The following is a 25,168-nucleotide window of genomic DNA, read 5'->3' on the forward strand; positions in this document are numbered from 1 at the left end:
ACCAAAGCTGACTGGGATGTCTACACTCCTGCCATTGCCTTTAGCCCCCCATCATATGGAGGTATCAATGCAGCTCTCCAGACCACAACTGCAGCCATTCTATTGGCAGCTGATTCAGCTATCCCCTATTCCACGGGATCCCCCTGTTGGAAGACAGTACCTTGGTGGAACACCACTGCCATTAGGGATCGCAGATGAACTCTCCAGTGCCGTAAGCAACATCCTGGGTCTGCCACCTCATAAAATGATAGATATGAGAATGTGGGGAGGCCGCGCGGGATTAGCCGAGCGGTCTAAGGCACTGCAATCATGGACTGTGCGGCTGGTCCCGGCGGAGGTTCGAGTCCTTCCTCGGGCATGGGTGTGTGTGTTCATCCTTAGGATAATTTAGGTTAAGTAGTGTGTAAGCTTAGGGACTGATGACTATAGCAGTTAAGTCCCATAAGATTTCACACACATTTGAACATTTTTAGAATGTGGGGAACAGTATGTTGCTACCATTGGACCATGTACTCCTCCTTTAAAGATTTGGGCAAAGTTTAGATACCTCTATCAACACCTGTGTCCCACAGGTGTACGTGGTAGATCTCTGAATGGTGTTGTCTGCACTGAGCCAGACACTGTCGCTAAATATTTTGCTTTGCGTTATGCTTGGGTGTCTGCGTCTGAGAATGATCTGCCTGAATTTGTGTGATCATACAAGTGGAGCAAATTCGGTTACCTTTCACTAAATGTCACCTGGAGTCATATAATGCTCTGATCAGTGAATGATAATTCCTCAGTGCCCCAGCCATTTTTGTGACATGGCTCCAGGGTCAGACCACATCCATAGTCAAATGCTCAAACATTTATTGGTGGATTACCAGTGTCACATCCTTGCCGTTTTCAACCGTATCTGTAGCGATCGGTGGTGACTCCCATCTAAGTGCCAAGAAAGCACGATTGTCCTGGTACAGAAAATGGATAAACACTCCTTTGAGGTGGACAGCTACTACCCAATTAGTCATATTAATGTTCTCTGCAAGTTGCTCGAACATACGGTGAGCTGGTGGCTGTGTTGGGACCTTGAGTCTCGGGGTCTTTTGACTCTGTTCCAGTGTGATTCTGGCCAAGGCCATTGTGCTGCTGACAGTTTGGCCTGCCTGGTATCTATTATATATCAGCTTTTGCCTGGCATCAACACCTTATCACTGCCTTCTTTGACTTGCGAAAGGCTTAAGATGCCACGGGGTGTCACCACATTCTCTTTACCCTACGGGAGTGGGGTCTCTGGGGCCACATTATTGATTTTTGTCTGGAACTTCTTTACGTGCTGTTCTTTCTGGCTTCAAGTTTGTGCTTCCTACAGTATCCTCATATACAGGAGAAGTAAGTTCTGCAGGGTTTTGTATTGAGTGGAACACATTTTCTTGTGGCCAACAGTGGGTAGTGGCAGCTGTGTGGTCTACAGTGTCAAATTTCCTGTAGGCTGACAATTTTTGTATTTGCTACTAGTCCTTTACTGTGGATCTTGCTGAACACTGACTGCAGGGTGTCATGTGAAAGGTACAGTCCTGGGCTTGTGATGGTTTGCCTTCTTTATTTCTTCGTTTGTTGTCCTTGGTTATGATACTGGCTGAAAAATGGGGTGTTGAATTTCAACACTGACTACTTTAAATAATGTGGCCGACAGGTGCACAGTTGCATTTCACAGTAGTTTACTTTCAGTTTTCACCCCCTCTCTCCCCCCCAATAATACACAGTTATATATGACCTGTGCACTATTGTTTTAACTTTCCATAATCCTCATTAATAGTTTGCAGACAAACCTCCACATACTGCTACAATAGTTTACTACTGAACATCTACGAGCAGTAAAAACCTCACCACAATGTTCACAGTTTTTGAAAGATAGAAAGTTACATATGGAGCAGACACTGTCATTGTTTTAACACACACCCTAATTGTGTTACACTTATTTCACAGATGCATTGTTGTTGATGTAACCAATACAGGTTCCTCATCTGAAACTCGGCCGTGTACTGGCTGTCTCGAGCCTCAAAAATTGGGCCCTCATATATCCTCACAATAATAGGTGCTGAAACTACACATTGTTCAAAGTTAATTTTACAGAAATTACAATTAAAACTTAACTCATTAAATTAACTGGATACATTGAAAAATTAGTTCTTATTAACAGTTTCTTCTACTACAAGGGTTAAACCGAATTATTTGTTTAAATCATGAAATTAACATATATAGTTACAAAAACAATACTTTCAACAAAACTATTAATTTCTTTGGAATTAATTAACGGCTGGCTTTGCTAACATGCTTTCAAATAGAGACAAATAGATCCTTTAAGAATACTATTAGCTCCCCCCCCCCCCCCCCCCCCCCTCCTCACCACATGAACCATGGACCATGCCGTTGGTGGGGAGGCTTGCGTGCCTTAGCGATACAGATAGCTGTAACGTAGGTGCAACCACAACGGAGGGGTATCTGTTGAGAGGCCAGACAAACGTGTGGTTCCTGAAGAGGGGCAGCATCCTTTTCAGTAGTTGCAGGGGCAACAGTCTGGATGATTGACTGATCTGGCCTTGTAACACTAACCAAAACGGCCTTGCTGTGCTGGTACTGCGAACGGCTGAAAGCAACGGGAAACTAAGGCTGTAATTTTTCCCGAGGGCATGCAGCTTTAATGTATGGTTAAATGATGATGGCGTCCTCTTAGGTAAAATAGTCCCCCATTCGGATCTCCGGGCGGGGACTACTCAAGGGGACATCTTATCAGGAGAAAGAAAACTGGCGTTCTACGAATCGGAGCGTGGAATGTCGGATCCCTTAATCGGGCAGGTAGGTTAGAAAATTTAGAAAGGGAAATGCATAGGTTAGAGTTAGATATAGTGGGAATTAGTGAAGTTCGGTGGCAGGAGGAACAAGACTTTTGGTCAGGCGAATACAGGGTTATAAATACAAAATCAAAATGGGGGAATGCAGGAGTAGGTTCAATAATGAATAAAAAAATAGGAGTGCAGGTAAGCTACTACAAACAGCATAGTGAACGCATTATTGTGACCAAGATAGACACTAAGCCCACGCCTACCACAGTAGTACAAGTTTATATGCCAACTAGATCTGCAGATGACGAAGAAATTGATGAAATATATGATGAAATAAAAGAAATTATTCAGATAGTGAAGGGAGATGAAAATTTAATAGTCATGGGTGACTGGAATTCGGTAGTAGGAAAAGGAAGAGAAGGAAATGTAGTAGGTGAATATGGATTGGGGGGAAGAAATGAAAGAGGAAGCCATCTGGTAGAATTTTGCACAGAGCACAACTTAATGATAGCTAACACTTGGTTCAAGAATCATAAAAGAAGGTTGTATACATGGAAGAAGCCTGGAGATACTGACAGGTTTCAGATAGATTATATAATGGTAAGACAGAGATTTAGGAACCAGGTTTTAAATTGTAAGACATTTCCAGGGGCATATGTGGACTCTGACCACAATCTATTGGTTATGAACTGTAGATTAAAACTGAAGAAACTGCAGAAAGGTGGGAATTTATGGAGATGGGACCTGGATAAACTGAAAGAACCAGAGGTTGTACAGAGTTTCAAGGAGAGCATAAGGGAACAATTGACAGGAATGGGGGAAAGAAATACAGTAGAAGAAGAATGGGTAGCTTTGAGGGATGAAGTAGTGAAGGCAGCAGAGGATAAATTAGGTAAAAAGACGAGGGCTAGTAGAAATCCTTGGGTAACAGAAGAAATACTGAACTTAATTGATGAAAGGAGAAAATATAAAAATGCAGTAAATGAAGCAGGCAAAAAGGAATACAAACGTCTCAAAAATGAGATTGACAGGAAGTGCAAAATGGCTAAGCAGGGATGGCTAGAGGACAGATGTAAGGATGTAGAGGCTTGTCTCACCAGGGGTAAGATAGATACTGGCTACAGGAAAATTAGAGAGACCTTTGGAGATAAGAGAATCACTTGTATGAATATCAAGAGCTCAGATGGAAACCCAGTTCTAAGCAAAGAAGGGAAAGCAGAAAGGTGGAAGGAGTGTATAGAGGGTCTATACAAGGGCGATGTACTTGAGGACAATATTATGCAAATGGAAGAGGATGTAAATGAAGATGAAATGGGAGATATGATACTGCGTGAAGAGTTTGACAGAGCACTGAGAGACCAGAGTCGAAACAAGGCCCCGGGAGTAGACAACATTCCATTAGAACTACTGACAGCCTCGGGAGAGCCAGTCCTGACAAAACTCCACCATCTGGTGAGCAAGATATATGAGACAGGCGAAATACCCTCAGACTTCAAGAAGAATATAATAATTCCAATCCCAAAGAAAGCAGGTGTTGACAGATGTGAAAATTACCGAACTATCAGTTTAATAAGTCACGGCTGCAAAATACTAACACAAATTCTTTACAGACGAATGGAAAAACTAGTTGAAGCCGACCTTGGGGAAGATCAGTTTGGATTCCATAGAATCCCCTGCCGCCGTTGGATAAGCAGCTGCAGCAGCAAGTCGTATACTCCTAGCTCACTCATTTGTTACATAGTTTAATTCTTAATTTCTTTGCGTGTTTTTGGTACTTGCATTGTTTAATTCATAAATTTCGGGCGTATTATAGTATTTGAGAGTTGTAGCATCGCGTTTTAGTACCCGAATAGTGTAAAATCGCATAGTCTCCTTCTGCCGCCGAGCAGTGTGTTAGCAGTGCGCAAGTAGCAGCATTACTGCATTTACTAGGCAATCTTGTATTTTAATAACCGTTTAAATTTTGTGTCGATTTGTTTGCGCTCTCTGTAGATTAGTTCAGACGTTCTTTGCACAACAGTTTTTAGCATGGATGGGGACTGCAACTGCTGTGTTCGGATGCAGGCTGAGTTGGCATCCCTTCGCTCCCAGCTTCAGGCAGTGTTGGCTTCGGTCACACAGCTTGAGGCTGTTGCCAATGGGCATCACTGTGGGGGTCCGGATGGGGGTTTGTCGGAGACGGCCAGCTCGTCCCACGCATCCCCCGATCGGACTATGACTGTGGTTGCCCGGGATACTGCTCGCATTGAGGCTGATCCCTCACCTGTGGTAGAGTGGGAGGTCGTCTCAAGGTGTGGCAGGGGGCGAAAGACATTCCGGAGGGCTGAACGGAAGGCCTCTCCAGTTTGTCTGACGAACCAGTTTCAGGCTCTGTCTCAGGCTGATACTGATCTTCGGCCTGACATGGCTGCTTGTCCTGTTCCAGAGGTTGCCCCTCAGTCTGCAAGATCCGGGCGGTCACAGAGGGTGGGCTTACTGGTAGTTGGGAGCTCCAACGTCAGGCGCGTAATGGGGCCCCTTAGGGATATGGCAGCAAGAAAGGGGAAGAAAACCAATGTACACTCCGTGTGCATACTGGGGGGAGTCATTCCAGATGTGGAAAGGGTCCTTCCGGATGCCATGAAGGGTACAGCGTGCACCCATCTGCAGGTGGTCGCTCATGTCGGCACCAATGATGTGTGTCGCTATGGATCAGAGGTAATCCTCTCTGGCTTCCGGCGGCTATCTGATTTGGTGAAGACTGCCAGTCTTGCTAGCGGGATGAAAGCAAAGCTCACCATCTGCAGCATCGTCGACAGGACTGACTGCGGACCTTTGGCACAGAGCCGAGTGGAGGGTCTGAATCAGAGGCTGAGACGGTTCTGCGAGCGTGTGGGCTGCAGATTCCTCGACTTGCGCCATAGGGTGGTGGGGTTTCGGGTTCCGCTGTATAGGTCAGGAGTCCACTACACGCAACAAGCGGCTACACGGGTAGCAGGGGTTGTGTGGCGTGGGCTGGGCGGTTTTTTTAGGTTAGATGGCCTTGGGCAAGTACAGAAAGGGCAACAGCCTCAACGGGTGCGGGGCAAAGTCAGGACATGCAGGGAACAAGCAGCAATCGGTATTGTAATTGTAAACTGTCGAAGCTGCGTTGGTAAAGTACAGGAACTTCAAGCGCTGATAGAAAGCACCGAAGCTGAAATCGTTATAGGTACAGAAAGCTGGCTGAAGCCAGAGATAAATTCTGCCGAAATTTTTACAAAGGTACAGATGGTGTTTAGAAAGGATAGATTGCATGCAACTGGTGGTGGCGTGTTTGTCGCTGTTAGTAGTAATTTATCCTGTAGCAAAGTAGAAGTGGATAGTTCCTGTGAATTATTATGGGTGGAGGTTACACTCAACAACCGAGCTAGGTTAATAGTTGGCTCCTCTTACCGACCTCCCGACTCAGCAGCATTAGTGGCAGAACAACTGAGAGAAAATTTGGAATACATTTCACATAAATTTTCTCAGCATGTTATAGTCTTAGGTGGAGATTTCAATTTACCAGATATAGACTGGGACACTCAGATGTTTAGGACGGGTGGTAGGGACAGAGCATCGAGTGACATCATACTGAGTGCACTATCCGAAAATTACCTCGAGCAATTAAACAGAGAACCGACCCGTGGAGATAACATCTTGGACCTACTGATAACAAACAGACCCGAACTTTTCGACTGTTTTCGCAGAACAGGGAATCGGTGATCTTAAGGCCGTTGCAGCATCCCAGAATATGGAAGTAAATAGGAATATAAAAAAAAGGGAGGAAGGTTTATCTGTTTAGCAAGAGTAATAGAAGGCAGATTTCAGACTACCTAACAGATCAAAACGAACATTTCTGTTCCGACACTGACAATGTTGAGTGTTTATGGAAAAAGTTCAAGGCAATCGTAAAATGCGTTTTAGACAGGTACGTGCCGAGTAAAACTGTGGGGGACGGGAAAAACCCACCGTGGTACAACAACAAAGTTAGGAAACTACTGCGAAAGCAAAGAGAGCTTTACTGCAAGTTTAAACGCAGCCAAAACCTCTCAGACAAACAGAAGCTAAACGATGTCAAAGTTAGCGTAAGGAGGGCTATGCGTGAAGCGTTCAGTGAATTCGAAAGTAAAATTCTATGTACCGACTTGACAGAAAATCCTAGGAAGTTCTGGTCTTACGTTAAATCAGTAAGTGGCTCGAAACATCATGTCCAGACACTCCGGGATGATGATGGCATTGAAACAGAGGATGACAAGCGTAAAGCTGAAATACTAAACACCTTTTTCCAAAGCTGTGTCACAGAGGAAGACCGCACTGCAGTTCCTTCTCTAAATCCTCACACAAACGAAAAAATGGCTGACATCGAAATAAGTGTCCAAGGAATAGAAAAGCAACTGGAATCACTCAACAGAGGAAAGTCTACTGGGCCTGACGGGATACCAATTCGATTCTACACAGAGTACGCGAAAGAACTTGCCCCCCTTCTAACAGCCATGTACCGCAAGTCTCTAGAGGAACGGAAGGTTCCAAATGATTGGAAAAGAGCACGGGTAGTCCCAGTCTTCAGGAAGGGTCGTCGAGCAGATGCGCAAAACTATAGACCTATATCTCTGACGTCGATCTGTTGTAGGATTTTAGAACATGTTTTTTGCTCGAGTATCATGTCGTTTTTGGAAACCCAGAATCTACTATGTAGGAATCAACATGGATTGCGGAAACAGTGATCCTGTGAGACCCAACTCGCTTTATTTGTTCATGAGACCCAGAAAATATTAGATACATGCTCCCAGGTAGATGCTATTTTCCTTGACTTCCGGAAGGCGTTCGATACAGTTCCGCACTGTCGCCTGATAAACAAAGTAAGAGCCTACGGAATATCAGACCAGCTGTGTGGCTGGATTTGAAGAGTTTTTAGCAAACAGAACACAGCATGTTGTTATCAATGGAGAGACATCTACAGACGTTAAAGTAACTTCTGGCGTGCCACAGGGGAGTGTTATGGGACCATTGCTTTTCACAATATATATAAATGACCTAGTAGATAGTGTCGGAAGTTCCATGCGGCTTTTCGCGGATGATGCTGTAATATACAGAGAAGTTGCAGCATTAGAAAATTGTAGCGAAATGCAGGAAGATCTGCAGCGGATAGGCACGTGGTGCAGGGAGTGGCAACTGACCCTTAACATAGACAAATGTAATGTATTGCGAATACATAGAAAAAAGGATCCTTTGTTGTATGATTATATGATAGCAGAACAAACACTGGTAGCAGTTACTTCTGTAAAATATCTGGGAGTATGTGTGCGGAACGATTTGAAGTGGAATGATCATATAAAATTAATTGTTGGTAAGACGGGTACCATGTTGAGATTCATTGGGAGAGTCCTTAGAAAATGTAGTCCATCAACAAAAGAGGTGGCTTACAAAACACTCGTTCGACCTATACTTGAGTATTGCACATCAGTGTGGGATCCGTACCAGATCGGGTTGACGGAGGAGATAGAGAAGATCCAAAGAAGAGCGGCGAGTTTCGTCACAGGGTTATTTGGTAACCGTGATAGCGTTACAGAGATGTTTAACAAACTCAAGTGGCAGACTCTGCAAGAGAGGCGCTCTGCATCGCGGTGTAGCTTGCTCGCCAGGTTTCGAGAGGGTGCGTTTCTGGATGAGGTATTGAATATATTGCTTCCCCCTACTTACACCTCCCGAGGAGATCACGAATGTAAAATTAGAGAGATTAGAGCGCGCACGGAGACTTTCAGACAGTCGTTCTTCCCGCGAACCATATGTGACTGGAACAGGAAAGGGAAGTAACGACAATGGCACGTAAAGTGCCCTCCGCCACACACCGTTGGGTGGCTTGCGGAGTATAAATGTAGATGTAGATGTAGAAATATAGGAACACGTGAGGCAATATTGACCCTACGACTTATCTTAGAAGCTAGATTAAGGAAAGGCAAACCTACGTTTCTAGCATTTGTAGACTTAGAGAAAGCTTTTGACAATGTTGACTGGAATACTCTCTTTCAAATTCTGAAAGTGGCAGGGGTAAAATACAGGCAGCGAAAGGCTATTTACAACTTGTACAGAAACCAGATGGCAGTTATAGGAGTCGAGGGACATGAAAGGGAAGCAGTGATTGGGAAGGGAGTGAGACAGGGTTGTAGTCTCTCCCCAATGTTGAGCAAGCAGTGAAGGAAACAAAATAAAAATTCGGAGTAGGTATTAAAATCCATGAAGAAGAAATAAAAATGTTGAGGTTTGCCGATAACATTGTAATTCTGTCAGAGACAGCAAAGGACTTTGAAGAGCAGTTGAACGGAATGGATAGTGTCTTGAAAGGAGAGTATAAGATGAACATCAACAAAAGTAAAACAAGGATAATGGAATGTAGTCGAATTAAGTCAGGTGATGCTGAGGGAATTAGATTAGGAAATGAGACACTTAAAGTAGTAAAGGAGTTTTGCTATTTGGGGAGCAAAATAACTGATGATGGTCGAAGTAGAGAGGATATAAAATGTAGACTGGCAATGGCAAGGAAAGCGTTTCTGAAGAAGAGAAATTTGTTAACATAAAGTATAGATTTAAATGTCAGGAAGTCATTTCTGAAAGTATTTGTATGGAGTGTAGCCATGTATGGAAGTGAAACATGGACGATAACTAGTATAGACAAGAAGAGAATAGAAGCTTTTGAAATGTGATGCTACAGAAGAATGCTGAAGATCAGATGGGTAGATCACATAACTAATGAGGAGGTATTGAATAGGATTGGGGAGAAGAGAAATTTGTGGCACAACTTGACCAGAAGAAGGGATCGGTTGGTAGGACATGTTCTGAGGCATCAAGGGATCACCAATTTAGTATTGGAGGGCAACGTGGAGGGTAAAAATCGTAGGGGGAGACCAAGAGATGAATACACTAAGCAGATTCAGAAGGATGTAGGTTGCAGTAGTTACTGGGAGATGAAGAAGCTTGCACAGGATAGAGTAGCATGGAGAGCTGCAGCAAACCAGTCTCAGGATTGAAGACCACCACCACAACAACAACAACAACAATAACAACAACATTAGTTGTTCCTCCAAATGTTTATAATTAGTACAGAATTTATATTTGTTTATACATCAACAATAGAATTAAGTTACAAAACAGTTACTGATTTCACCCTATAACAAAAGATACTAACTAGGAATAGCCTAAATAAGTTAGAAAATCAATTACATACGTAAAACTAAGCACAAAATTAGATCTGGTGTTATATTCTTTAAAACTGAGGGCCAGCCTTTCTGTTTTATGAAAATGCAGATTATATTCACATATGTTAATGGTAAATAGTTAAAAGTGAGAAAATGAATGCTAAGGAGGCAGATGGCAAAACAAGAGGGCAAGTAAAAATATCCCAGCTTGCTTTGTCACAGGCTCTCACTTGTGGCTTCCAGTTTCCAGCCACAAAGATATTCATTGAAATGTATAAATGACATTTTTTATTGCTTGTAACTGAACCAACTACTTCAGTAATGCTCTGTCACCTCGATGTTGTTTATGAGCACTTCTACCTTATTGAAGATTTATGGTTGCCTCCTTGTGTTTTCTTGATGCAGTGGACATGCTATGTAGTGCCACTAATTGTGCCATGGGACTTGGTCTCCATCTGCAGAGGGTCAAGGGCTGTAAGACAGCTCACTTCTAAACCAGCTCACTACAAATTGACATACCGCCCTTTGAAAGAACTCTTCTGTATTGTTCTGATATTTAATATTTACAATGTTAAGTGACAAATCTCTTATTACGCAGAATGACATATCTGAAGTGTCACTCACAATAGCATGTTAGAGAATGATATATCTCCACAACGTCTGTCAACTGCCTACATTCTTAGCAGAGGTGCTTCCTCTGTGCTTTCAAAATCACCTTCAACCCCTGATGCCAAAGTATTAATGCCACCACCAGAACAAGTAGAGATCTTAGACCGCATTACTCTGGGCCAGTGTCATGCACTCGTGCTTCTCACACTGTCTAAGGAAAAATCAAAACCAGAGCGCATATAGTGGTGATTCGTAAACAACATTTTACATGAACATCTTTCATATGATTGCAGAACAGAATGGGGTCCTCCAGGGCTCTGTACATAGTGGACCCTTTTTCCTTGTGGTTAGCAATAGTCTAACTGCAGTTGAGATGTGCACAGTGTTACACTCCCTGTTGTCTCACAAGGGGGAATAATCTGTTACACCACAGTGTCATACACTTCTTTTGCAATCGTACTGTCCAACCACAACCAGAACTCTGCTTCAACAATCAATTGCTCAATATGATGGAGTCCTATTGCTTTTTGGGTCTGGTCTTAATCTTTGCCAACTTAAACAAACATGCTGGTCACACTTCAGTGCCCTGTGCTGCCTCTGTAATTCCAGCTGGTGTGCAGACTACTCTACACTTCTGCAATTCTACAAAGCTCTGGAGCAATACACCCACCCTCATCCTACACCCACCCTCATCCTTTTACCACTCTCTCATTTCCACTTGCCTGTATTTCCTGGTTTTCGTGTTTCTCTGATACAGTCGGGTTCATTGGGATTTGTCTTTTGTGTCCTTCCCCTCTGGGAACTGTTACTGGCTTGAAACGCACAGGTTGAAGTGACTGATGACCTTGCAGTTTGGTCCCTGTAACACAATTCATCCATCCATCTACAGTAATAAAATTCAGACATTTCCATTGACCATTTCTCACTACAAATAATAGCATTTTGTGTACTGTTTCCTGCCATGACTTTCAGAAGTTTCCCTCCAACAGCCTTGGGGAAAATACCAGCCATTGTGAGAAATCCAAGCCCCTGGCTCCAGCCAAATCTCATTTAGAAAAATTATGAAAATTCCCACCCATCATGTTTGCTGTGGAAAATGTGATCACTGGGTACTTTACTCTCCATATTGCATTATTATGATGTTAATTTTATGGTGTGAGATGCATACGTTTTTGGCACAAACTGTGTTAAAATGTAATGCAAGGGTCCTCAAAAGTCCCGCACACTGTGCATGCATGACCATTACAGTAGCATGATCAAACTGAAATTCATGTATGTTGTGAAAGAGACTTTATACTTGATGTTCATATATATTTTTGCTGGTTCAAGTGGCTGTGTGGTGAGTAATTCAGTTTTAAAATGAAAGCTGAAACTGAGTCAGGTTCAACTACATTTAGTGACTGACATTCCTGCATCAAAATAAAATCCTTACTTGAAAAGAACACAACAGGAATTTACAATGCTTTGGGGGAGGTGGGTGGGAATAATGTAATGGATCATAGCACAGTATCACAGTGATCTCCTAGCTTCCATGAAGGTATAAGGACAACCTAGGAAGTAGAAGGCCATCAACTGCAACAGATTACATCTCCCAGGTTATTATTAATTACATTTTGAGAGGGGAACAACAAAAAACATGTGAGAAAATTGCACATGAGGCCAGAATGTCCGTCACTTCAGTTTACATAATCATAACAGAAAAGTTAAAGATGAGAAAAGTTGCTCCCAGATAGGTTCCATGTGATCTGAGTGAAGAGCAGAAAGCAGATTGCAAAAGAGTAGCAGAAGAATTGCTTCAACATTATCAAACAGGAGGAGGACAGTTTCTGCAAGGAATTGTTGCACTTGATGAAACCTGGATATGATATTTTGAACCAGAAATAATGTCTCAGTCATCACAACAAAAAAGTTGACACTCCTCTCCCTTAACAAGTTCTGCCACCAACAATCAAGGACAAAACTGATGATGATCTTTGTGACATGAACGAAGTAATGGCTACAAATAGAGTGCCTCACGGCACATCTGTAACAGGCACTTACTACAAGCTGTTTCTGCAAAATGTTTTGTGCCTGAAAATTTGGCAAAGAAGACCTGACATTCTTGCAGCTAGTATCCTCATTTTGCATGATAATGCAAGACTGCATATTGCCCTACCAGTGAGAGAAATGCTTGATAAATTTGAATGATAAGTGCTTCCCCATCCACTGTACAGTCCTGATAAGAGTCCAAATTGAAGAAACAACTCCATGGAAAATGATTTGATACAATTGATGGAGCTTTGAGTGAGGTGAGACAATTAATCAGACAGCTCAACAGCGAAGGTGCTCTAACTGGAATACAGAAGTCGCCAAAACATTGGGTAGCTGTCATAAGTGAGAATGGAGACTATATCGAAGGCCCGTAAAGGTATTTTGTAAAATAAATTACAAAGATATTTTCTAAAATAAATTATTTTGTATCTTACAGTGTGCAGAACTTTTGAAATGATCCTTGTAAAATACCGCTCATTAACATGACCGTTAAATTATTGTTGCTGTAAAACGTACACAGCTAGCATCCAAACACTCGTTATTCAGTTCAAAATGTGTAAATGTGGCATTACAAAAAAATGTGTTAACTTTTACTTGTGTATAAAATGTTCAGTAATTAGTCGTATGGGCATTCTACCTGTTGAAATCCATGGGCCATTACTTATTGGTTATATTTCTGTCTGTGCTTAGTAGACTAACTCTGGTGCTGATTTCAGTTTCCTATATTATCCATTTTGTATGTACTGTGTTGAAGTTTCACTGGTATCTGAATAAGATTATCAATTCCAAGCACTTTGGACAGTGAAAAAAACTGAAATTGAGTCAATTATTGCACAAGACAAATAAGTTGTGATACTTTGCTGTGATCCAGGAGTTTCTTTTATGAACTGGTCAGTGTGATTTATGCCAAATAACATTTACAGTGCTCCATTCAATCAGAAATAGTGTTCAGTACATTATGTTTATCATTTGCAGACACAAGATTAAACTCAACAAGTGTAGAGGACCATGTTATTTCTCGTGCATTTTGCACACCAGGTATGGAGGGACAGGGGCTACAACAAGGAAATGATTAACTGAAAGTATCAACCCTGCTCTTATGTGGTGAATTATGTTAAGAAGCTATTTTACTCACATCTCTTTAAAGTGTGTGCTACCTGTCATACCACAAGACAACAAGACAGTCATGACAGATTACAATTCTACCAGTGGCTTGTAAGAGCGCTGAAATTCTGCAGTTCACAGCTCGCATTTTATGTTCTTACCTCCTCAGATAATGTTGTCACAACCACGCAACATTGTATACATAATTACAACTACAGTGATATACACAGCAATGCCCCCCTGCGGGTTCGGGGGTTAGAATAGGCCCGCGGTATTCCTGCCTGTCGTAAGAGGCGACTAAAAGGAGTCTCACATGTTTTGGCCTTATGTGATGGTCCCCTCTCGGGTTTGACCTCCATTTTTCTAAATTATTCCGAAGAGCGAGCCAATTGGGGAAGGGCGCCTTACGTGGTGCATTGTATCCGTCGTGCAATTAGACCTTTAGCCGGCTTTCACGTCGTTGCCATGGTGTCCCGCTCGTTTTCGATCTTTAGGGCGGGGATACGTCCCTGGGTGCGATTACCACGCTGCCCTCTGCAGTGTTTCTTTTAACTGCGGCGACGACCTTGGACAGTTTTGCACCTAAGATCCAGCACGGTAGCCAGTCCGTTGTGGTGGGGCCGCCATGTACCCTCTTGGTTGTAGCCCCCTGACAACACAGGGATCGCTCTACTGATGCCTGCGCCGTTAACTCCCCACGTATGCCAAGGAGTAGATGCCTATCCTCCTGGGGTATCAGGACTCCCGGCAACGGCCATCCTGCCAGGTGGTCTTTGCTGTGGCTGGGTGGCGCCCGTGGGGAGGGCCCTTGGTCGGAGTAGGTGGCATCAGGGCGGATGACCCGCAATGAAGCGTGGTACATCATCTCTCGCTGGCGGCCAACCGCCAGCAGTCTCTAAGCGTTCTCGGGCTCAATTTAATGCTCAGAAGTACGATCCGAAAACGTTCCCCTCCCTGGCCACGCCGTGGGAAGAGCGTAAGTCCCAGGATGGAGGTAACAGTTATTCGCCCCGATTCTTAGTTTGCACGAGAGCTGATGGGGAGTCTTTTCTCTCCACAAAGCCTCAGTTCTTCGTCGAGCATTTAGAGGACAAGTTTGGGGAGGTGGAGGGCTTGTCTAAAATGCGCTCTGGCTCAGTACTGATACAAACGGCATCCTCCGCCCAGTCACGCAGGTTACTTGCTTGTGACAAGTTGGGGGATGTTAACGTTACTATTACTCCACATAAGAGTTTAAATATGGTCCAGGGTGTTATTTTCCATAGGGACCTCCTTTTGCAGTCTGATGACGAGCTGCGCGCCAACTTAGAACGTAGAGGTGTTCATTTCGTCCGGCGCGTTCATCGGGGTCCGAGGGACAATCAGGTTGCTACCGGTGCCTTCATCTTGGCCTTCGAGGGTGATACGTTACCGGAAAAGGTCAAGGTGATGGTCTACCGATGTGACGTCAAGCCCTATATCCCTCCCCCGATGCGGTGCTTCAAGTGCTGGAAGTTCGGCCATATGTCTTCCCGCTGCACTTCCAGCCTCACATGTCGAGATTGCGGACGCCCATCTCATCCCGATACTCCATGTGCCCCGCCTCCCATCTGCGTCAACTGCGGGGAGCACCATTCACCTTGCTCGCCAGACTGCAGAATATTCCAGAAAGAGCGCAAAATCATGGAATATAAGACCCTGGACCGACTGACGTATACTGAGGCCAAACGGAAATACGACCGATTACATCCAGTGAGAATGACAACTTCCTACGCCGCTGTTACGACACCTGTGCTAGCCCCATCAGTTTCGCGCCTTTCGGCCGGATCGACGAGTGGTACAACTCCTCCTGCCCCCTTGCCAGTGGGGGGCTCTACCCACCCGATTGCTCCTGTGCCACCTACCTCAGGAGCAACACCATCCCCCCCATCGGGGACGTCGGTCCCCGCTTCTACGCCGGAGAAGTGTCCAACTTCTTCGGCTTCTCACGCTCGCAAGGGGTCCCTTGGGTCCCTCCCTTCCCAGGTTTCCACCGGCGGGAAGGCTGACGATAGACAGTGGCGTAAGTGCCCACAATCTGCAGGTCGAAGGGCTTCCCGATCCTCCTCAGTCCCGGAGACTGAATCGGTGAAGCCCTCCCAGCCAGTTAAACCCAAGGAGCAGCGTGAGAAATCAAAGAAGAGCAGCTCTAAGCCCAAGGAACGCGCGGTGGTAGCCACCCCATCGCAACCTTCTAGCTCTGCGTCTGAGGACGCGGTGGAGATTCTGGCGTCCGCTGAGGACCTCGATCTCGCCGGTCCCTCAGACGCCGTGAATAGCAATAGCACTAGCACGGGTGCTCAATCGGAGGAAGCAGGTGACCCAGCGGCGTAATCTGCCGTCCCAGTCCCGGCACGCCTTTCTCAGCCATGGACAAAACCATCCTCCAGTGGAACTGCAGCGGTTTCTTCCACCATCTAGCTGAGCTCCGCCAACTTATCAGCCTTCACCCTTTCCTCTGCATTGCTCTGCAGGAAACTTGGTTTCCAGCAATGCGCACCCCCGCCCTCCGTGGCTATCGGGGTTATTATAAGAACCGAGCAGCTTATGAAAGGGTGTCTGGTGGCGTCTGCATCTATGTCCTTAACTCACTTCACAGCGAGTCTGTCCCTCTCCAAACAGCTTTAGAGGCTGTCGCTGTTCGGGTGTGGACGCCACAGGCTGTTACCGTCTGCAGTCTTTACCTTCCACCGGATGGTGATGTCGCGCAGCATGTCCTGGCTGCGCTGATAGCCCAATTGCCGCCACCTTTTTTATTACTGGGCGACTTTAACGCCCATAACCCTCTGTGGGGTGGGTCAGTGGCAACAGGTCGAGGCGCCACCGTTGAGCATTTATTGTCGCAGCTCGATCTCTCGATTTTGAATGATGGTGCCTCCACACACTTCAGTGTGGCGCATGGCACCTACTCCGCCATTGACCTTTCAATCTGTAGCCCTAGCCTCTTACCATCTGTCCACTGGAGTGTGCATGACGACCTGTGTGGTAGTGACCACTTTCCGATTTTTCTGTCACTACCACAGCGTCACTCTTCTGGGCGCCCTAGCAGATGGGCTATGAATAAGGCTGACTGGGACTTGTTCTCCTCCACTGCCGCTATTGAGCCTCTCTCAACTGATGCCATTGATGTGGTGGTTACATCGGTCACCGCCGGCATCGTCACTGCCGCCGAGTCTGCCATTCCCCGTTCTTCTGGGTCCCCTCGGCGGAGGGCTGTGCCTTGGTGGTCGCCTGAGATCGCTGAAGCGATTAAGGATCGCCGGCGGGCACTCCAGCGTCACAAGCGACATCCCTCCATGGACCACCTTATCGCCTTTAAACGGCTGCGTGCGCGGGCCCGCCTCCTTATCCGCCAAGGCAAGAAGGAGTGCTGGGAGCGGTATGTGTCCACCATTGGACTCCATGTCACTCCATCGCAGGTCTGGGCCAAGATTCGACGGGTCTTCGGCTATCGGACCCCTGCCAGCGTCCCTGCGCTCTCACTGAATGGAGCAGTTTGTACTGACTCCGACGTCATTGCAAACCGCTTAGCAGAGCATTTTGCTATGAGTTCCGCTTCTGCGAATTACCCCCAGGCCTTCCGCTCCATTAAAGAGCGGATGGAACGTCGGAGCCTTTCTTTTCGCACCAACGCTTCTGAACCCTACAACGCTCCATTCAGTGAGTGGGAATTTCAGAGTGCCCTTGCCGCTTGCCCTGATACCGCTCCCGGGCCAGATCGCATCCACTGTCAGATGCTGAAACACCTTTCAGTGAACTGCAAGCGACGCCTCCTCGACCTTTACAACCGTCTCTGGGTCGAGGGTGAGTTTCCATCGCAATGGCGGGAAAGTATTGTCATCCCCATTTTGAAACCTGGAAAGAACCCTCTGGAGGTGGACAGCTACCGCCCCATTAGCCTCACCAACGTTCTTTGTAAGCTTCTCGAACGGATGGTGAGCCGGCGCTTAAATTGGGTACTGGAGTCTCGGGGCCTTCTGGCTCCGTCTCAGGGTGGGTTCCGGAAAGGCCGCTCCGCCGCCGACAATCTGGTGAGCCTGGAGTCGGCCATCCGTACTGCCTTTGCCCGCCGTCAGCACCTGGTCGCTGTCTTTTTCGACATGCGGAAGGCGTACGATACGACATGGCGTCATCACATCCTTTCTACGCTTCATGGATGGGGTCTTCGGGGCCCTCTGCCGATCTTTATCCGCAATTTCCTGTCGTATCGTACCTTCCGCGTGCAAGTCGCAGCCTCCTATAGTTCCACCCACGTCCAGGAGAACGGTGTGCCACAGGGTTCTGTTTTAAGTGTCTGTCTGTTTTTAATAGCCATTAACGGGCTCGCTGCGGCCGTGGGAAATTCTGTCTCTGCTTCCCTGTATGCTGACGACTTCTGCCTTTATTACAGCTCTACTGGCATTGCAGCTGTTGAACGTCAGCTACAGGGCGCTATCCGTACGGCGCAGTCTTGGGCTGTAGCGCATGGGTTTCAGTTTTCGGCAGACAAGACCCGCGTTATGCATTTCTGCCGGCGCCGAACAGTCCATCCTGAGCCGCGGCTTTATCTTGCTGACGAACTCCTTGCTGTGGTGGAGACCCACAGGTTTTTGGGGGTGGTTTTCGATGCCCGGTTGACTTGGCTGCCTCATATCCGGCAGCTTAAACAGACGTGTTGGCGGCATCTCAACGCTGTGAGATGCTTGAGCCACACCCGCTGGGGCGCCGACCGCTCTACCCTGTTGCGGCTCTACCAGGCGTTAATCCAGTCCCGTCTGGATTATGGGAGCCTGGCTTATGGCTCAGCATCCCCATCTGCGTTACGGGTGCTGGACCCAATTCTCCACAGCGGGATACGCCTTGCCACTGGTGCTTTCCGCACCAGCCCTGTGGACAGTGTGCTAGTGGAGGCAGGTGTACCCCCACTGCGGTTCCGGCGCCAACGTTTGCTGGCCGCTTATGCTGCCCATGTTCTAAGCTTGCCCGGGCATCCAAATTATCGTGTCCTGTTCCCGCAGTCAGTCGTCCATCTGCCAGACCGTCGGCCCCGGTCGGGTTGTCCGATCGCCGTACGCGTCAAGGAGCTTCTCTGTGGGCTTGGGTTTTTCCCTGCTCCACCTCCTTTCCGGGCGCCTCTGCGTACACCCCCGTGGTGTGTTCCTCGCCCTTGCCTTCGGCTCGACTTGGCACAGGGCTCGAAGGACTCGGTCCCTCCAGAGGCCTTCCGCCGCCGCTTTTATTTCATCCTGGCCACGTATCAGGGCTCTGGAATTGTTTACACCGACGGTTCGATGGTTGCTGGTCGTGTCGGGTATGCGCTAACTCTAGGGGACCATTCCGAACAACGGTCCTTGGCGGCTGGCTGCAGCGTTTACACAGCTGAGCTAGTCGCCATCTTTAGAGCCCTAGAGTATATCCGCTCCTGCTCAGGTGAGTCCTTCGTTATCTGTAGCGATTCCCTGAGCGGTTTACGAGCTCTCGACCAGTGTTTTCCTCGTTCTCGTCTGGTGATGGCTATCCATGAGTCCCTGCATACTCTTGCGCGTTGCGGCCGCTCTGTGGTCTTTGTGTGGACCCCCGGTCATGTCGGTATCCCGGGCAATGAACATGTTGACCGCCTGGCGAAAGAGGCCACGAATAAACCATCTCTGGATGTTGGCCTCCCAGAGGCTGATTTGCGGGCAGTCCTCCGCCGAAAAGTTTTTGCGCTTTGGGATGCTGAATGGCGCGATCGGATTACACCCAATAAACTCCGTGCCATTAAGGAGACGACGACTGTGTGGCGGTCCTCCATGCGAGCCAACCGCAGGGACTCAGTCGTCCTTTGTCGGCTCCGCATTGGCCACTCCCGGCTAACACAGTTATTTCCTGCGCCAGGAGGACCCTCCTGTATGTCGCTGCGGGGCGGCTTTGACGGTGGCCCACATTCTGTTGGCCTGCCCCCTTTTAGCTGTGGTCAGGCAGACATTTGCGCTGCCTGATACGCTCCCTGCCGTTTTATCCGATGACCCTGTTATGGCTGCCTTAGTTTTACGTTTTATTCGGGCAGGGAGTTTTTATTCTTCCCTCTGAGTGTTTGTTTTATTTTATTTTTTCTTTTGATTCTGGCCTTTGGCCTATGATTTTACACTGATCTTTTAATGTGTTTCTCAGTGGTTGGCTTTTCCTTTTTTATTTCTATGGTCGGCCAACCACTGTCACACTCTGTGTGGTTTTAGTTCGTATTGTCTTGTCCTTGTCTCCGTTTCTTTTGTTCTGTATCGTCTGTGTCTATTCTGTTCCTCGTTTTTATTCTCTGTGGATGTTCTTTGTCTTTGGAAAAAGGGACCGATGACCGTAGCAGTCTGGTCCCTTTCATCCCCCAAACCAACCAACCTACACAGCAATGTTGTATCTCTAATGTTAACATAAGACAAACTGAAAACATCAGCCACTTAAGTTATTCTGACTATCACTGATTCAGGACTAGGGAGTCCAGAGTTCAAGAAAATTTTGATAATACTGCCAGTTTCTTCTCTGGAAATAAACAAAATTCAGTTGGCCCTGTTCCTCTCTTGAAAGCAGAAGAAAATCAAGATAATGATTTAAATAATATCAACAATCACTTTCAAATATTTCATGTTGTTGTTGTTGTTGTTGTTGTTGTTGTTGTCTTCAGTCCTGAGACTGGTTTCATGCAGCTCTCCATGCTACTCTATCCTGTGCAAGCTTCTTCATCTCCCAGTACCTACTGCAACCTACATCCTTCTGAATCTGCTTAGTGTATTCATCTCTTGGTCTCCCCCTACGATTTTTACCCTCCACGCTGCCTTCCAATACTAAATTGGTGATCCCTTGATGCCTCAGAACATGTCCTACCAACCGATCCCTTCTTCTGGTCAAGTTGTGCCACAAACTTCTCTTCTCCCCAATCCTATTCAATACTTCCTCATTAGCTATGTGATCTACCCATCTAATCTTCAGCATTCTTCTGCAGCACCACATTTCAAAAGCTTCTATTCTCTTCTTGTCCAAACTATTTACCATCCATGTTTCACTTCCATACATGGCTACACTCCATACAAATACTTTCAGAAATGACTTCCTGACACTTAAATCTATACTCGATGTTAACAAATTTCTCTTCAGAAACGCTTTCCTTGCCATTGCCAGTCTACATTTTATATCCTCTCTACTTCGACCATCATCAGTTATTTTGCTCCCCAAATAGCCAAACTCCTTTACTACTTTAAGTGTCTCATTTCCTAATCTAATTCCCTCAGCATCACCCGACTTAATTCGACTACATTCCATTATCCTCGTTTTGCTTTTGTTGATGTTCATCTTATATCCTCCCTTCAAGACACCATCCATTCCGTTCAACTGCTCTTCCAAGTCCTTTGCTGTCTCTGACAGAATTACAATGTCATCGGCGAACCTCAAAGTTTTTATTTCTTCTCCATGGATTTTAATACCTACTCCAAATTTTTCTTTTGTTTCCTTTACTGCTTGCTCAATCTACAGATTGAATAACATTGGGGAGAGGTTGCAACCCTGTCTCACTCCCTTCCCAACCGCTGCTTCCCTCTCATGCCCCTCGACTCTTATAACGGCCATCTGGTTTCTGTACAAATTGTAAATAGCCTTTCGCTCCCTGTATTTTACCCCTGCCACCTTTAGAATTTGAAAGAGAGTATTCCAGTCAACATTGTCAAAAGCTTTCTCTAAGTCTACAAATGCTAGAAACGTAGGTTTGCCTTTCCTTAATCTTTCTTCTAAGATAAGTCGTAAGGTCGGTATTGCCTCACGTGTTCCAGTATTTCTACAGAATCCAAACTGATCTTCCCCGAGGTCGGCTTCTACTAGTTTTTCCATTCGTCTGTAAAGAATTCGTGTTAGTATTTTGCAGCTGTGGCTTATTAAATGATTGTTCGGTAATTTTCACATCTGTCAACACCTGCTTTCTTTGGGATTGGAATGATTATATTCTTCTTGAAGTCTGAGGGTATTTTGCCTGTTTCACACATCTTGCTCACCAGATGGTAGAGTTTTGTCAGGACAGGCTCTCCCAAGGCCATCAGTAGTTCTACTGGAATGTTGTCTACTCCGGGGGCCTTGTTTCGACTCAGTTCTTTCAGTGCTCTGTCAAACTCTTCACGCAGTATCGTATCTCCCATTTCATCTTCATCTACATCCTCTTCCATTTCCATAATATTGTCCTCAAGTACATCGCCCTTGTATAGACCCTCTATATACTCCTTCCACCTTTCTGCTTTCCCTTCTTTGCTTAGAACTGGGTTTCCATCTGAGCTCTTGATATTCATACAAATGGTTCTCTTTTCTCCAAAGGTCTTCTTAATTTTCCTGTAGGCAGTATCTATCTGACCCCTAGTGAGATAAGCCTCTACATCCTTACATTTATCCTCTAGCCATCCCTGCTTAGCCATTCTGCACTTCCTGTCGATCTCATTTTTAAGACGTTTGTGTTCCTTTTTGCTTGCTTCATTTACTGCATTTTTATATTTTCTCCTTTCATCAATTAAATTCAATATTTCTTCTGTTACCCAAGGATTTCTACTAGCCCTCGTCTTTTTACCTACTTGATCCTCTGCTGCCTTCACTACTTCATCCCTCAAAGCTACCCATTCTTCTTCTACTGTATTTCTTTCCCCCATTCCTGTCAATTGTTCCCTTATGCTCTCCCTGAAACTCTCTACAACCTCTGTTTCTTACTGTTTATCCAGGTCCCATCTCCTTAAATTCCCACCTTTTTGCAGTTTCTTCAGTTTTAATCTACAGGTCATAACCAATAGATTGTGGTCAGAGTCCACATCTGCCCCTGGAAATGTCTTACAATTTAAAACCTGGTTCCTAAATCTCTGTCGTACCATTATATAATCTATCTGAAACCTGTCAGTATCTCCAGGCTTCTTCCATGTATACAACCTTCTTTTATGATTCTTGAACCAAGTGTTAGCTGTGATTAAGTTGTGCTCTGTGCAAAATTCTACCAGGCGGCTTCCTCTTTCATTTCTTAGCCCCAATCCATATTCACCTACTACGTTTCCTTCTCTCCCTTTTCCTACACTCGAATTCCAGTCACCCATAACTATTAAATTTTCGTCTCCATTCACTATCTGAATAATTTCTTTTATCTCATCATACATTTCTTCAATTTCTTCGTCATCTGCAGAGCTAGTTGGCATATAAACTTGTACTACTGTAGTAGGTGTGGGCTTCGTATCTATCTTGGCCACAATAATGCGTTCACTATGCTGTTTGTAGTAGCTTACCCGCATTCCTATTTTCCTATTCATTATTAAACCTACTCCTGCATTACCCCTATTTGACTTTGTGTTTATAACCCTGTAGTCACCTGACCAGAAGTCTTGTTCCTCCTGCCACCGAACTTCACTAATTCCCACTATATCTAACTTTAACCTATCCATTTCCCTTTTTAAATTTTCTAACCTACCTGCCCGATTAAGGGATCTGACATTCCACGCTCCGATCCGTAGAACGCCAGTTTTCTTTCTCCTGATAACGACATCCTCTTGAGTAGTCCCTGCCCGGAGATCCGAATGGGGGACTATTTTACCTCCGGAATATTTTACCCAAGAAGACACCATCATCATTTAATCAGTAAAGCTGCATGCCCTCGGGAATAATTACGGCCGTAGTTTCCCGTTGCTTTCAGCCGTTCGCAGTACCAGCACAGCAAGGCCGTTTTGGTTATTGTTACAAGGCCAGATCAGTCAATCATCCAGACTGTTGCCCCTGCAACTACTGAAAAGGCTGCTGCCCCTCTTCAGGAACCACACGCTTGTCTGGCCTCTCAACAGATACCCCTCCGTTGTGGTTGTACCTACGGTACGGCTATCTGTATCGCTGAAGCACCCAATCCTCCTCACCAACGGCAAGGTCCATGGTTCATGGGTTCATGGGTTTCATGACAAAGCGTTTTTGTTTGCATCTTATTACTTCTTTTAGCTTCATTCCTGCTCTCTTCCTTTCATGTGAAAGGTTTCATTTAGTTGCTCTTACCAACATTCTGTTCTTTCCCTCATGACATTGTGCACGTTTAAGAGTGCCTGCATTGTCAGTACTTTTTGGGTATGTGTGTTTTTACTTTATGCCCTCGGTTCTTGGAGAAAATATTATTACACATGGGAGTCGGTAACATTGATTTAATTTTCAGTTGACTCTTTGTATAATCCAAAATATAAAATCTAGAATATTATTTCACAAAAATATTTTCACTGAGTCATTTCATGACTTGTAACAATACTGCTATCTCATTTTAGTGATTTTGGTTAGTGTGAAACAAAATTTAAGTTGATAAGATAATAATACTAACTTGAGTGCTTTCTCCCATCTGTATTCTTTATCTGACACCAACTTTTTTCTCATAGTGTCCAAATATATAAGTTAAGATCACTAAGCTACAAGTGTTAAACAGTAAGCATGATATGTGCTCCACCCCTTTCTCATATAAGAGGTGTATTCCAAAATTAAGGTCCATTTGGTCATAGAAAAGAAATGAGCTCTTGAGAAAAGTTTTTATTGACTGTAATACTTTACTACATGTCTATTTACTTTTCCACGTAATTACCATTCACATCTACACATTTTTTGTAATGCTGCACCAGCTTCTTTAACCACTCTGCAGTGCGCCGCTTCCACTCTGCATTGAACTCTGCTGCCAGGAACGGAACCAGTTAACACAAGTCTGAAGTTCATCCCCATTTTGAGATCATTGTCCATACAGCTACTTTTTAAAATGGAACAAGAGGAAATAATTATTTGGTTCAAGGTTGTAACTGTATGGAGGGTGCTCAAAAAGTTCACCATGAAAATCCTAAATATTCTTCTCTCTTCCAGCAGCGGTGCGATGGTGTGCATTGTCATGAAAGAGAGTTATTCCAGACAACAGCCCAGACAGCAGTTTACCATGGTGTCGATTTTGGTTTGCACATCTCGGTTTGGTTAGCATTTCACAGTATGTTAGCTGCCATTGTTAACCCATGGTCCGTGAAATCAATCAAAAGGATGCCCTTTCCTTCCCAAAATATAGTAGCCATGACCACCTTCGGACCTGAGTATATCCAGTGCATTACATAATCTATGCCATTGCTTATGTAGATGATAGTCACAATAATCAGCTATGCAAGGTCCATCTCAAAATCTAAACATTATTCACCAGGCTTGTTAATACTTTAAAGATGTTAGGTGCCTAAAGCATAAACATTAGTGTCCATGGTACTCAGAAGAATTTGTAGATTTTGTGACAAAGCTTGAATAGCTGCTCAGTGTAATTGTACCATACCATCTGTGTATGAAGTTACATGAATTATGTAATGGAGTGGATTCAATCAGGTTGAAGGTAGTCATAACTGACCTAAAATAATTATCTGGTTAATAAAAATTTTG

The 25,168-nt window shown here is 45.1% G+C and overlaps 1 protein-coding gene across 2 annotated transcripts in view; it reads left to right on the forward strand.

The window, feature by feature from the left end:
• LOC126189875 (E3 ubiquitin-protein ligase TRIM37-like) overlaps positions 1-25,168 on the forward strand; it is a 293,715-nt gene that overhangs the window by 163,002 nt on the left and 105,545 nt on the right. The gene's annotated exons all lie outside the window — the stretch shown is intronic.

This window comes from Schistocerca cancellata, chromosome 1, assembly GCF_023864275.1.
Source record: "Schistocerca cancellata isolate TAMUIC-IGC-003103 chromosome 1, iqSchCanc2.1, whole genome shotgun sequence".
NCBI lineage: Eukaryota > Metazoa > Arthropoda > Insecta > Orthoptera > Acrididae > Schistocerca > Schistocerca cancellata.